Source organism: Lissotriton vulgaris, chromosome 11, assembly GCF_964263255.1.
Source record: "Lissotriton vulgaris chromosome 11, aLisVul1.2, whole genome shotgun sequence".
Classification (NCBI taxonomy): domain Eukaryota; kingdom Metazoa; phylum Chordata; class Amphibia; order Caudata; family Salamandridae; genus Lissotriton; species Lissotriton vulgaris.
The window spans coordinates 200917349-200929774 of NC_141699.1; the positions used below are offsets into that span (position 1 = coordinate 200917349).

The 12426-nt window shown below is 50.3% G+C and overlaps 1 protein-coding gene across 3 annotated transcripts in view; it reads left to right on the plus strand.

The window, feature by feature from the left end:
* Window positions 1-12426, plus strand: part of UBE3B (ubiquitin protein ligase E3B) — a 452538-nt gene that overhangs the window by 141140 nt on the left and 298972 nt on the right. The gene's annotated exons all lie outside the window — the stretch shown is intronic.

The window sequence follows — 12426 nt, forward strand, 5'->3', positions numbered from 1 at the left end:
AGCGAGTTCTGGGGCCAAACACATATTTCCAAGACTGCAGAAGTTAAGAATGGGGAGAGGGTAATGAGGGGGAGGAAAAATAAGCAGTGGGACCAACACATGACATCCTATTTAGAATTATTTCTCTGTTTTATTAACAGAATTCATTTAGTGTGCAGGGTGTTTTTTCCTTGGTCTTCTATTTATTTTGATCTCGTTGCTATGTGTGTTGTACCTTAACACCCCTTTTTTTCTCTTTGTAAACCTTTATTTTAATCCACAGCAAGGGCTATAAAAATGCTTGGGAAAATGATAGGACTGTTATCATTTTTGTTATGCTCTGGTTTACGTTTTGTGTGCTTCACAGGTCAACAGATTGGAATGTACCAAGTTAGCATGAGATGTGGGCAGGTATATATGAAGTTCATTTTTCACTTCAGTTTAGCAGGACTAAAGGAGAAAATCAGAATATGTTAACACCATCTGTTTGCAACTTACCTTCTTTACAGAAACTCTTAACAGAATTAAAAAATAAACATCATACACTGTCGAGGTTTTTACATTGGCTTGGTACAGTCTGATCTCCATCAACAGAGATCAGAATGCTCCATGTCACCTATGAAGATCATACAATCGCTGCACTCTGTATGGAACATATAAAATGCTGTGTTAAACCATTTTATTTCTTTCTACTTTAGCTGTAGTGTTGGTAGGCATACTTATATGTTAATGACATTATCTCCATGAAATATTTCACAGGATTGATGCTATTGCTGCAGACAGTTAAGGCTTGAAGGCTTAGCTAGGTTTCAAGAATGCCAAGCACCTTTGGTTTACAACGCTGGTGATAAGGATGGGAAGTTGTGTTTCATTGTGATAAAGTAGGAAAAAGGAACAATGTTGCTTCTGTGAGATTGTGGTAGCTCCTATCAGTGCCCCTTAGCCATGGAGGACTTCCCAACAAATAGAAACTTCCCTTAGACCCTCTGTCGTGTTAGCTGTGAGTCTTCCAGTGAGTAAGAATGCAGGCAGCTGCTGCTGAATAGTACTGATTGAAGTCTCTGTGCTTTGCTGTTCTGTACTGAACTAACCTAGAGCATAAAGCAAATTTGTGGACCATATTGTGCTGGGACCAGAAACCTCAAAGCAAGGCTGAAGTCAAGCAGCAGGATGTAGGTGCGACGTTCAAATCAGGGTTGGGGGAGTGTGTATTTGGGGAGATTAAAAGAATTTAAGATCCTCTGAAAAACTAAAGCACCCAAGCGAAGTGTCTGAACTAGCGATGACATGCTAAGTTGGATGGTTCTATAGATTGGACCCACTTCTGTGGAAAACCTACATGGCTAATGTGATGCAGCAGGAGGCAAGGGAGGTGTGTAGTTGTCTTAAGTGTGATAATGGGGTCAAACAGAAGGACCAGATAGACGAAGAGAAGGAAATTGTTCCAATTGTTACTCCAGCAGACTGAGGTAATGTTGTGTCACTTGGAAGAAGGGAAAACCACCAGTACATGAAAAACCTTTGCATGAGAGGTTCAGGTGAACTTCAGATTACTACTTGCAGAGGCATTCCAGCAGGCAACCTGGTTACAGGGAACCAAATGCGAAAGAGTGAACTGGCCAAGCTAGAAAGAACTGAGTCCTGTGATGAAGATCAGCAGTCCTTTTCTGCAGCCTGTGGTTGGTACGAAGAGCAACGCCCATTGTTGCTCATCTCCTCCTTCTGGTAGTATACATAACAGTATCAGATTCTTCCGTCTCCTGTGCCTGTATTGCATAACATAATTTTCACATATCATACAGGAGACCACCAATTGCTTCAAACTTGACAAGCTAGGAAATTTTAATAGCTGTAATTTATTGAGAGAGAAGCAGGTACACAGAGAAACTGAAAAGTGATCATCTATAGGTATGAAGTGAAGGTATTTTTCTTTGCTTTAAACAGCAGACCAATGCGGTGTGACTGTACTATGATGCATGATAGAGGTGAGTGCGCTCTAGATGGAAGGCAGTGGAAGCTGCATTACTCATTCATTGTGTTTTCAAAGGAATTTCGAGTTTACCTAGGTGGCTGTAGATAACCTAATGTTCATCCATCAGGAATTTCTGTTTTACTGTGAGGGTGGTGGAATAGGCCCATGCTTTACTTGTCTACGTTCTAGACAGACAGATCCACAAATGCATGCAATTGTATTTCTCGGTGGTGTAGGTATAATATTATATAGAAATGTATATTCGAATATATAATTGTTGTATGCAGATAAGACTGAGGTCTTGGACAAGCCTTCCATTCCAGATCACTGATGTCAGCAATTGTGTGCTATCAGTTTATTGTGATACCTTTGTGGGCAGCTACTGTTAGGCCCGCAATCAAACCACTAGTCTTTCCCTCTAATGAGGTACAGGTTTTGAAATGTTACAGCATTAAAATATCAGTCTTAAGAATAGTAATTGTTAAAACCAGTTTACGCACTATAATTTGAAAGAGAAAACATGATCGAGTAAATATTGCACAGTCAAAATTAGCCTTAACTGAATCTTTAGCATCAGCATCATGCAGATTGCTCAGAGGTTTGTTTTTGTTACTTCACGTATACATTGTTCTGCTTTGAACAATGAAAAAATTTATATACTCATCATTTAGCATCAGGATTGTTTTGTTGTGTGTTGTTTGCTTTATGTTACAAAATATTGGCCAATATTAAACACACACATTTTGTATAGTTTTAACTGAAAGAGACACGTTAGTGATAGATTCCTTACCTTAGAATATCCCCAGGCGTCAGACTGGATCCGGAAAGTTTTGCGTAGCAGTACCTTTGCGCGTCGGTAGGCGTCGTCTGCGGCTCCGCGTCCGTCGTCGGCGCCGTGATGATGTCGTCGGAGTACTTAGACGCCGCCTCCGCGTGCTGACGTCAGTTCTTCTTTTTTCCGCGCCAGCCAGCGCAGATCTGGAAAGAGCAGTTCCCTGGTCACTTTTTGACTAAACTTTTGTGATCTTTTGATCCATTTCGAAGTCTTTACGACTCCGACGGTGCCGTTAGGGATGCCCGGCTTCAAGCATTGCGACGAGTGCGACCGTACCATGTCGGTCACGGATCCCCACCGCTTGTGCCTGATGTGTTTGGGCGTCGACCATGACGACGAGGCCTGCTCCGACTGTCGGGCCCTTTCGAGGAATGCCAGGCGGGAGAGGTCCCGCAGGCGACTCGAGATCCACCAGTCGGCCCGCGCCGTGTGAGGTCTCGGTCCCGGTCCCACGGGAGGTCGAGGGACAGGTCGCGGACACGGAGCCGTCACAGCTCCGGGAGTCGGCGCCACTCCTCCGGGTCCAAGTCGTCAGGTAAGAAGCATAAGAAGTCGAAGAGACATCATCGCTCTTCTGACTCCCCCCGACGCTCGCGCGATGCGGCCGGGGGTTTGGGTGACACCGCCCACGCGGCTCCTCGAGAGTCGTGGGCGCCACGTTCGGCCCCATACCCCCTGGCCCCTGGGCTGAACGCGACGCCGGAAGAGATCGAGCGTTTCCTCATGGCCATGAGGTCCCTTTCTCCTCCGACGGGTTCCGCGGCGCCTTCGGGCCCAGTGAACCCGTCTGGGGGCCCTAGTGGGTCGGGGGCTACGACCCCGATGCCGTCGGGTGCTTCGGCCTCGACGCCGCCGGCGCCTCCAGACTACGGCGGATCTCCTGCACCTGCTGGGATTTTCCATCAATGTGCCAAAGTCACACCTGTGCCCCTCTCAGAAGCTCCTTTTCATTGGAGCGGTTCTCGACTCGGCGCAGTTTCGGGTTTACCCGCCCGAACAGCGGGTCCGGGATATATAGGCTCTGATTCCGATCTTCCGGCCGTTATCCCGGGTTTCGGTCAGGTTGACGCTGCGGCTTCTGGGGCTGATGGCCTCCTGCATCCTTCTGGTGCATCACGCACGGTGGCGGATGCGGGCTCTGCAGTGGGACCTGAAGTTTCAGTGGGCCCAGCACCGGGGCAACCTGTCCGACCATGTCCTGATCTCGGAGGGCACTGCGAGACAGCTGAAGTGGTGGCTCACGGACCGGGATTGGGTCAACGGCAGATCCCTCTCCCTTCCCTAACCGGAGCACGTAATTGTGACGGACGCGTCCCTCCAGGGCTGAGGGGGCCACTTGGGAGAGGTGGAGATCAGAGGACTCTGGTCTCCGGCGGAGTCCCGGCTCCATATCAATCTGTTGGAGCTGCGGGCGATTCGTCTGGCACTGAAAGCATTCCTCCCGTCTGTCTGAGGGAGTGCAGTGCAGGTGTTCACGGACAACACCACCGCCATGTGGTACTGCAACAAACAGGGCGGAGTGGGGTCGTGGACCCTTTGCCAGGAGGCTCTGGGTCTCTGGCAATGGCTGGAACATCAGGGCGTGACTCTGGTGGTTCAACACCTGGCAGGTTCTTCTGAACGCCAGGGCGGACGAACTCAGCCGTCGGTGCTCGATGGATCACGAATGGCGTCTGAACTCGGACGTGGCGCAAGGCCTCTTTCTGCGATGGGGAGAGCCTTGGTTAGATCTATTCACAACCGAAGAGAACGTGCAATGTCATCAGTTCTGCGCGTTGGAATTTCCAAGGCGGCACTCGCTCGGAGACGCTTTTCGTCGCGAGTGGAGCTGCGGTCTGTTGTACGCCTTTCCGCCTATACCTCTTCTGCCCAGAGTGCTGAAGAAGATCAAGCGCGACCGGGCACAAGTCATCCTTGTGGCTCCGGACTGGGCACGAAGGTACTGGTATCCCGAGCTACTCAGTATGTCAGTCGATCCCCCGGTTCGTCTGCCTCTTCAGGAGGACCTTCTGTCGCAGCAGCAGGGGACGGTCCTCCACCCGAACCTGTCCAGTCTCCACCTCCATGCTTGGAGATTGAGCGGCGACAGTTGAGGCCATTTGACTTGCCTCCTGAGGTTTGCAACATCATTCTGGCAGCCAGGCGTCCCTCCACAAAGACGGTATACGCCTGCAGGTGGAACAGATTTGTGGCATGGTGCACAGCAAAGGCTGTGGATCCCCTCAATGCCCCTCTCTCTGGGGTTCTTCTCTTCCTTCTTTCTCTTGCCCAGCAGGGCTCTGCTCTGGGCACTATCAAGGGCTATCTTTCGGCTCTTTCAGCCTTTCTGAGGCTGCCTGACCAGCCTTCTTTGTTCAAGTCCCCTATCGTAAACAGATTCCTGAAGGGCATCACTCATACCTTTCCTCCTGTTCCCTTCGTGATGCCTCAGTGGGACTTGAACCTGGTTCTGACATTTCTGATGTGCGCTCCCTTCGAGCCACTTCACAACTGTCCTCTTTGCCTTCTTTCTTTGAAGACTGCCTTGCTGGTAGCCATCACCTCTGCCAGGAGAGTGAGTGAGCTCCAGGCTCTATCTTGTAAGCCTCCTTTCCTTTCAGTCCATCCGGACAAGGTTGTTTTGAGGACAAGGCCCTCCTTCTTGCCTAAGGTGGTCACGGCCTTCCACATTGGGCAGTCCATCACATTGCCCACCTTCTTTCCGCCTCCGCACCCCTCGAGAGAGGAGGAGAGGCTCCACCGTCTGGACCCAAAACGTGCGCTCTCGTTCTATCTGGATCGCACACGCCAGTTCCGGGTGGATGATCAACTCTTTGTTGGGTACGCGAGCGCTAAGAAAGGGAAAGCGGTGCACAAACGGACCATCTCTCGATGGATTATCATGTGCATCCAGGCGTGTTACTCCTTGGCCCTGTTGGGCTGAGGGCTCATTCCACTCGAGCCACGGCCACTACAACTGCCTTGGGTCGAGGTGTGCCCTTGCAGGACATTTGCCAGGCAGCTACTTGGGCCTCGTTGCACACATTTGCACGGCACTACTGCCTGGACAGTCCAGTCCGGAGGGATGGCTACTTCGGCCGTTCCGTTCTCCAGGACTTTCTGGTGTAAGTATTGGTTCGCAGACCCACCACCACGGGGATGGTATTGCTGGGGTATCTATTCTAAGGTAAGGAATCTATCACTAACGTATCTCTTTCAGATGCACAAGTTACTACTTGTGTAACGATATATCTGTAAGAGACATTAGTTAGTGATAGATTCCTTACCGACCCACCCATCCTCCCCGTTCTGCGAACCGATATCTAGGGTTAAGGTCATCCCCTTTCAGAGCCCTAGTTTCTTGGCACCAGTGTCGTTTTTTTGTCATGGCTCTGCGCTTCTGGCGCGGAAAAGCTGTGGCTAAGAACTGACGTCAGCACGCGGAGGCGGCGTCTAAGTACTCCGACGACGTCATCACGGCGCCCACGACGCCGACGACGGATGCGGAGCCGCAGACGACGCCTACCGACGCGCAAGGGTACTGCTACGCAAAACTTTCCGGATCCAGTCTGACGCCTGGGGATATTCTAAGGTAAGGAATCTATCACTAACTAATGTCTCTTACAGATATATCGTTACACAAGTAGTAACTTGTGCTTTAAAGAAAGTGGAAAAAGCTAAAAAAAACGTACTCATTGCATACTGAACAAAAAGTTTTTAAACGTTGGAATAGGTTAAACTAGGTCATTAATATTTCTTTATAAAAAGTCACTTGCTGTCTAGAAAATTCTACAAGTTGTATACTATTTTTGTCGGAGATCACCAGAAACACAGTAGAACTGAAACCCACACTTTGTCTTTTGAGCGTAATGTCTAGGGCTAAGAGTACTAAATAGTTCACCAAATGTATAGACCTGACTCTGGTCCAGTTGGAGTGGAATATAGTCATTACGTTGAAGTCAGCAGATGCTCCCAAGGTGGAAGTATGACTGAGGTAGACCTGAGGAAGGTGGCGGCTGCCACAGCTGATAAACTGATATAGCTGCAAAAACAAACTGGGGACACCACAGTGGAAATGATATGAGATACATATTTGTTGGTCCTGGAGGCCATATCAGATACTAGACCGCCTGGAAAAGAGGAACATAATACAGGACCATGATAGTGCATATAACTAATTTGACCAACACACTTATGGGAGAAGTCAAAGAGAATAGAGAAGAAATACCCCGCACAAGGTCCTATCCCAGGCAGGAAGGGACCGGAAATACATACAAATTAATTTCTTTCACCACATATACAATCAGTGTGCAATACAAGATGGGTCTATGTGACATTTGGAACTGGGGATTGAGCAACACCTTTGTTTTATGTTAATCTTCTCATTGATTCTGTATTTAAAATATTTTGGAACTTTTCTTGTCCTCCTATTAAACATGTTGTTAGAAAGGATTGCTTTTTAACCTAGTGCTTAGAATATTTTAGAGACATTCTTGTATTCCCTTAGGGAGCAGACTCCATGGTAGTCTTTTTTATTTACTTTAAACTTGGAATATTTTAGGAGACTCTCTACTGATTTATCGGAGCCTCTTTCTTGTTCTTGATAGTGCACTGAGTTCCTGGTAACAAGGTCCCCAGTGCCAGTGTTCTTTCCTCAAAACAAGACTATTGGTCACTTGATCCCCAAGTGGGCAGGCCTTTAGCACCTCTGTAAGTCCCTAGCAAGTGGTATGGTACCTAGGGCATAGGTACTAAAGAGGGTCCCTAACTGCAGCATATTTTGTACCACTCTAAGAGACCCAGCACCAAACTTATACAGACTTCCATTGCAGGCTGCGTGACAAGGTGCTCCCAAAAGTTCAAACACGTCTCTGCTGCCTTTGATATGCTGCCCAAGGCTTCCCCAGACTGGGGGACATTGGCAATCGCCAATTGCCAAAGAAACTCCCTTGGAGTACAGGAGCTACTCCGGTGCAGCCGCAGGAACCAAAGAAGCAAGACCTAGTTCACCGACCTGCCGCCTACGGGGATTACCTATGCAGCAGCTGCCCAGGAAGAGGTAGGTGTGCTGCTACAGGTCAGATCTGTCCTCCCTCCAAGTGTGGGGCTGCCAGGACAGGTCAAAGCCGCACAACACCAATACCTGGGGTACTGGACCACCTGCAGCAACCAAGGTTTGTTGTGACCGGACACCAACGCAGAGGAAATCCGACCTGCACGTCAAGGGATTTCTGGGACTTTGAGACCCACAACAAGAGTGGCCTGCTGTCCTGCTTGTCCCTTTTCTGCAGAACAAAGACAAAGAAGTGAGTCTTTGACCACCACCATCCGACTCCTCAATATACCTATGCACCTGTGCTCCACAGCCTGACTCCAAAGGAGGTGATGGTGCCGATGGAGTCCCCAGACCCACAGGAGCTAAACCCACCCTTGGATTTGCCGAGACTGGACTTCCAGTCGCCACCTGCAGTCTCTGTATGCAAGCCCCCTCCTATCGCGAGAGACTCCAGCACCGATTTCCGACACCAAAAGACATCACTGCACCTGAGCCCCACAGCCTGAAGAGAAGTGGACCAAAGGTGTCCCCATGTGCTGAGCATCTTATGGTTCGAGCCACCCTGTGGGTTCTCCCGAAATGTTCCCCCAGCGCCCTAGAGCCTCCCGAGGTGGCCTGTTGGTGTGGCCATGGACCTTGCCTTAGGTCGATTGTTTCTTTAGGTTATCTTTACATACCCTAAATATTTTAGCAGTATTTTATTGTATGTAGGTTTTTTGTATTTTTTCAGAAACTTGTACAGTCAGTCCAAATTGGAGTGTTTTTATGATCAAGAACAATTAAAATTAGTTGAGCTTATTTTGAAGATTTGTAAAAGAAGTTTAGAAATTTTCAACAGTTGTAATTGGTAATTTAACGTTGTGAAATTTGTTCTAGTCTTTTATTCTTAGCTGGTATTGGTTACAATCTTTTAATGTTTTTAAGGAAATTGGAATTGACATTTAAATGTCTAAAACATTTGAAACACTATGTGTGAGTTTTAAGAAGTTGAAATAGCTATTTAAAATGATCAGGAGGGTTTCTTAAAATGATAGGATTTTTTTCACATCTTTGTTGATCTTCTAGAAGCCTTCATTACATTTTTCATAAACTTTTTAAAAATCCCCTTATTTAAATTACATTAATGGTTTAAACTATAAAAGAATTAAAGAGGGGGCGTGGCTACGCGGGCCAACATGGCGGACGCAGCTTAGTGGAGCTCCGTCCCGCCCGCTTCATATCCTGCAAATATCCTGTTTCCCCGGACCGCCCCGCTGCCCGGAGGAGAGGATTTGTGGACCGGACCTGGTGGCGAGTTTCTGGTGATGTTTGCGGAGCTCCAGGGTGCCTGGTGAACGTGGGGAGAGGCGCGGCAGTGTGCGGCCTGGCGAGTGAGGAGAAGCCAGGACCTCGAGTTTCGTGTCTCCTGGCGTGCTGGTGGCAGCCTGCTGAGAGCGGAGTGAGGCCCGGTGGCTCGGGTGCCCCTTGGCGAGCTCAGGCGATATTTGGGGCCCCCGGGAGATTCCTACTTGTGGCGGGCTACGGAGGTGGAGGCCCGACCCTTCTCCTGCGGCGGTACCGGGGCACCTAAGCAGCGAGGCCTAGCGGTACGTGGTGAAGCCGGGAACTGGAGTTTGGCGTCGCCCCGAGTGGCAGCCTTAGAAGCGGTGTTGGGCGGCAGGAGATCGGGGGGCAGGTCGGCCCTCGGAGGAGACTTCAGCGAGTATGAGGGGTGTACCTGGCCTAGAGTGGGGCCAACACCGCCGGGCGTGCAACAGGGGTGGACCAAGGCCCTGGGGTGTGCCAGGACTGACCGGGATTATATCGCCATATTGGGCCCCCAGACACCGGAGAATTGACTGGTGCACCGGTGGAGGCGTGAGTGACAACGAGGCATGGCTGATGGGCATGTGACATTTGGCGAGTGACTTTGGAATACTGCAGGTGGCCTGAAGGGATTGCGGCCGCCTTACTGCTTGAGATCCGGTAGGGAGGAAGCGGGGCACGGAACCAGTCGGCTAGCCCGACTTACCGGCGCCTGACCTGCAGCAGTGATGGGGTCTGAACACATATCGACAGCCCGGTGGTGTCGGGGAGGGTGTGATGGTGGACGAGGCAGTTGGGCTCCCGGTGAGTGTCCCCGGCTACCGTCAGCGATGACAAGAGGAGGGAGCGGTGGAGGGACTATGAAACATAGGCCCATTGACAAGTTCACAGGACCGAGTGGAAGCGCCGGGGCTGCGGATGGTCACCAGAACCCAGGGCTGCACAACGCAGCGTTGGTGGCAGCCATAACCCAATCCAGGGATATGTTGGATGCGAAAATAGGTGCTGTGGGAGCGGACATTACCCTATTGTGCCAGGATTTGCGCAATGCTCTGTGGCCCACATCACAGAGGCAGAAACTAGAATCTCTGGAGTGGAGGATGACGTGGCGGCCCTGAAGCGCAAAGTCACCAGCATGGAGACTATCCAGAAGGGCCTAGCGCTCTGAGCAGAGGATGCGGAAGAGCGGGCCCAGCGGAATAACCTGCGATTTGTTGGGCTCTCGGAGGGCTGCGAGAAAGGTAACATCGAGAGATTCCTGGCCCAGTGGCTAGAGAGCTAGCTCCCTCCTGAATCCCTATCGAGATGCATCGTGATAGAGCGGGCGCACAGGGCGCTCATGCAAAAGCCGCCAGTTTTCCCCGGCCTGTGATAGCCAAGCTATTGAACTATCATGGCCGTGATACCATCCTACAGCAGGCAAGGGTGAAGGAACCCCTCCTCTATGAAAATCAGAGGATCCTGATCTTTCCGGACTATACAAGACTAGTGCAACAACAGAGGCAATCATTTACAGCGGCCAAGGCGCACCTTCGCGACCTTAAGCTCCCCTATGCCTTGCTCTATCCGGCCCGCCTGCGGGAGGTCTTTCAGTCTCGCACCCACTTCTTTGACACTCCAGAGTAAGTATTTCCTTGGACTGATGAGTCCCGTATGCCCCTTACTATCTATGGTCGGTCGGCCATCTTTAAGATGGTGGCCCTCCCACGTCTGCTATGCCAGCTACAGAACCACCCTTACCCGATTCCACTTCACTGGTTCCGACAGGTTGACTCGGCGTTGGGACAGTTTCTTTGGGCGGGAGGTGAGGTGCGGGTTGCGCTGCGCGCTTGTTTTTTGTCCACATACTCTGGTGGGTTGGCAACCTCTGACATCCAGTCGTATTATCAAGCCTCCCATCTCATGGTCCTGAACGAATGGTGGTATGGTGACAGCGGGGAACCGGCGTATTCTTTGGAGCGTCATCTTATGGGGTCCTACACTCTTCATACAGTCCTAAACTTGGCGCAACTGCAGAAGAGGTTGCCACCGGCCACCCAGGTAGTGTTCCAAATTTAGAAGCAGGCCCTACGTCGTATGGGATGGTGGGGCACATTAACTGAGGAGACTCCCCTGTGGCATAATGGACGTCTGCCTGCACTGGCGTCCCTTCAGGGCTTCCGAGGCTGGGACAATATAGGAATCTCGACGCTGGGAAATGTGATGTCAGGGACGGCCCTTAAATCCTTCCAAGATATAAGCGAGGAACATGGCATGCCCCTGTCCCAATTCTTTAAGTATTTACAATTCTGCCACGCCATTACACCGAGCCTGGAGGGCCTTGACTCCCTACCCGAATTTAGCCCACTAGAGGCAAAGGTATTTATGGGTGACCTTGGGGATAAAAATATATCTCGCATATATCAGACCTTAATTACACACTGCTCCACATCACTGCAGAAACTTCAGGAGTCCTGGGAAAGGGATGTGGGGACACTGGAGCAAGAAGATTGGCAGGAGGCACTCGAGGCCCATAGAGGTGTGGCCATAGCGATGCGCCTGAGACTCATTCAATTCAAATACCTACATAGGCTCTACTTCACAAGGGAGAGACTGTGGCGGGCAGGCCTGATTGCGTCCCCGGACTGTCTCCGCTGCGCCCAGGAGGTGGGGACATTGATCCACACAGTATGGAGTTGTAGTTCCTTGGTTAGGTTCTGGAAAGATGTGTGGGACTGTATGTCTGAGGTCCTGGGATTGGATCTCCCTCGTACTCCACAGTTGGGTCTACTACATGTGCTAGAGGGGGTGGGGGTTAACGCATATAAAAGGCACATATTGTTACTAGGCATAACCACAGCCAAGAGAGATGTGGCCAAGGCATGGGAAGATCCCCGGGCTCCCTCAGTGCTGGTGTGGAAGAAGGGGCTAGACTTCTGTATGGGGCTGGAGCGGCCAATCTTTGTGGCTCGAGTCTGCCCAAGGAAACATTACAGGATATGGAAGCGCTGGGCGGACTATCGGGGTTTGTGGTTGGAGCCACCGGTAGAACAGGAGGATTGCCCGGTGACTTCATAAAGGGGCCAGGATGGAAGGTGTATGTACACTATCAGTCAATGGTTTATAAGAAGTGTCAGACCATATCGTGCGGCTGGGGAGGGTGGGATCCGGGTGGGGGGAGTTGGGGGAAGGGGTGGGTTAAGGGGCGGGGGTGTGTAGAATTGGTAGGTTTTGCTGTTATTTGATTCAAATGATACATAGATTGCCAATCATCTGATGCTGTGTACTTGATTTGCAGTTCTCTCCGGAATGCGGAGTGCT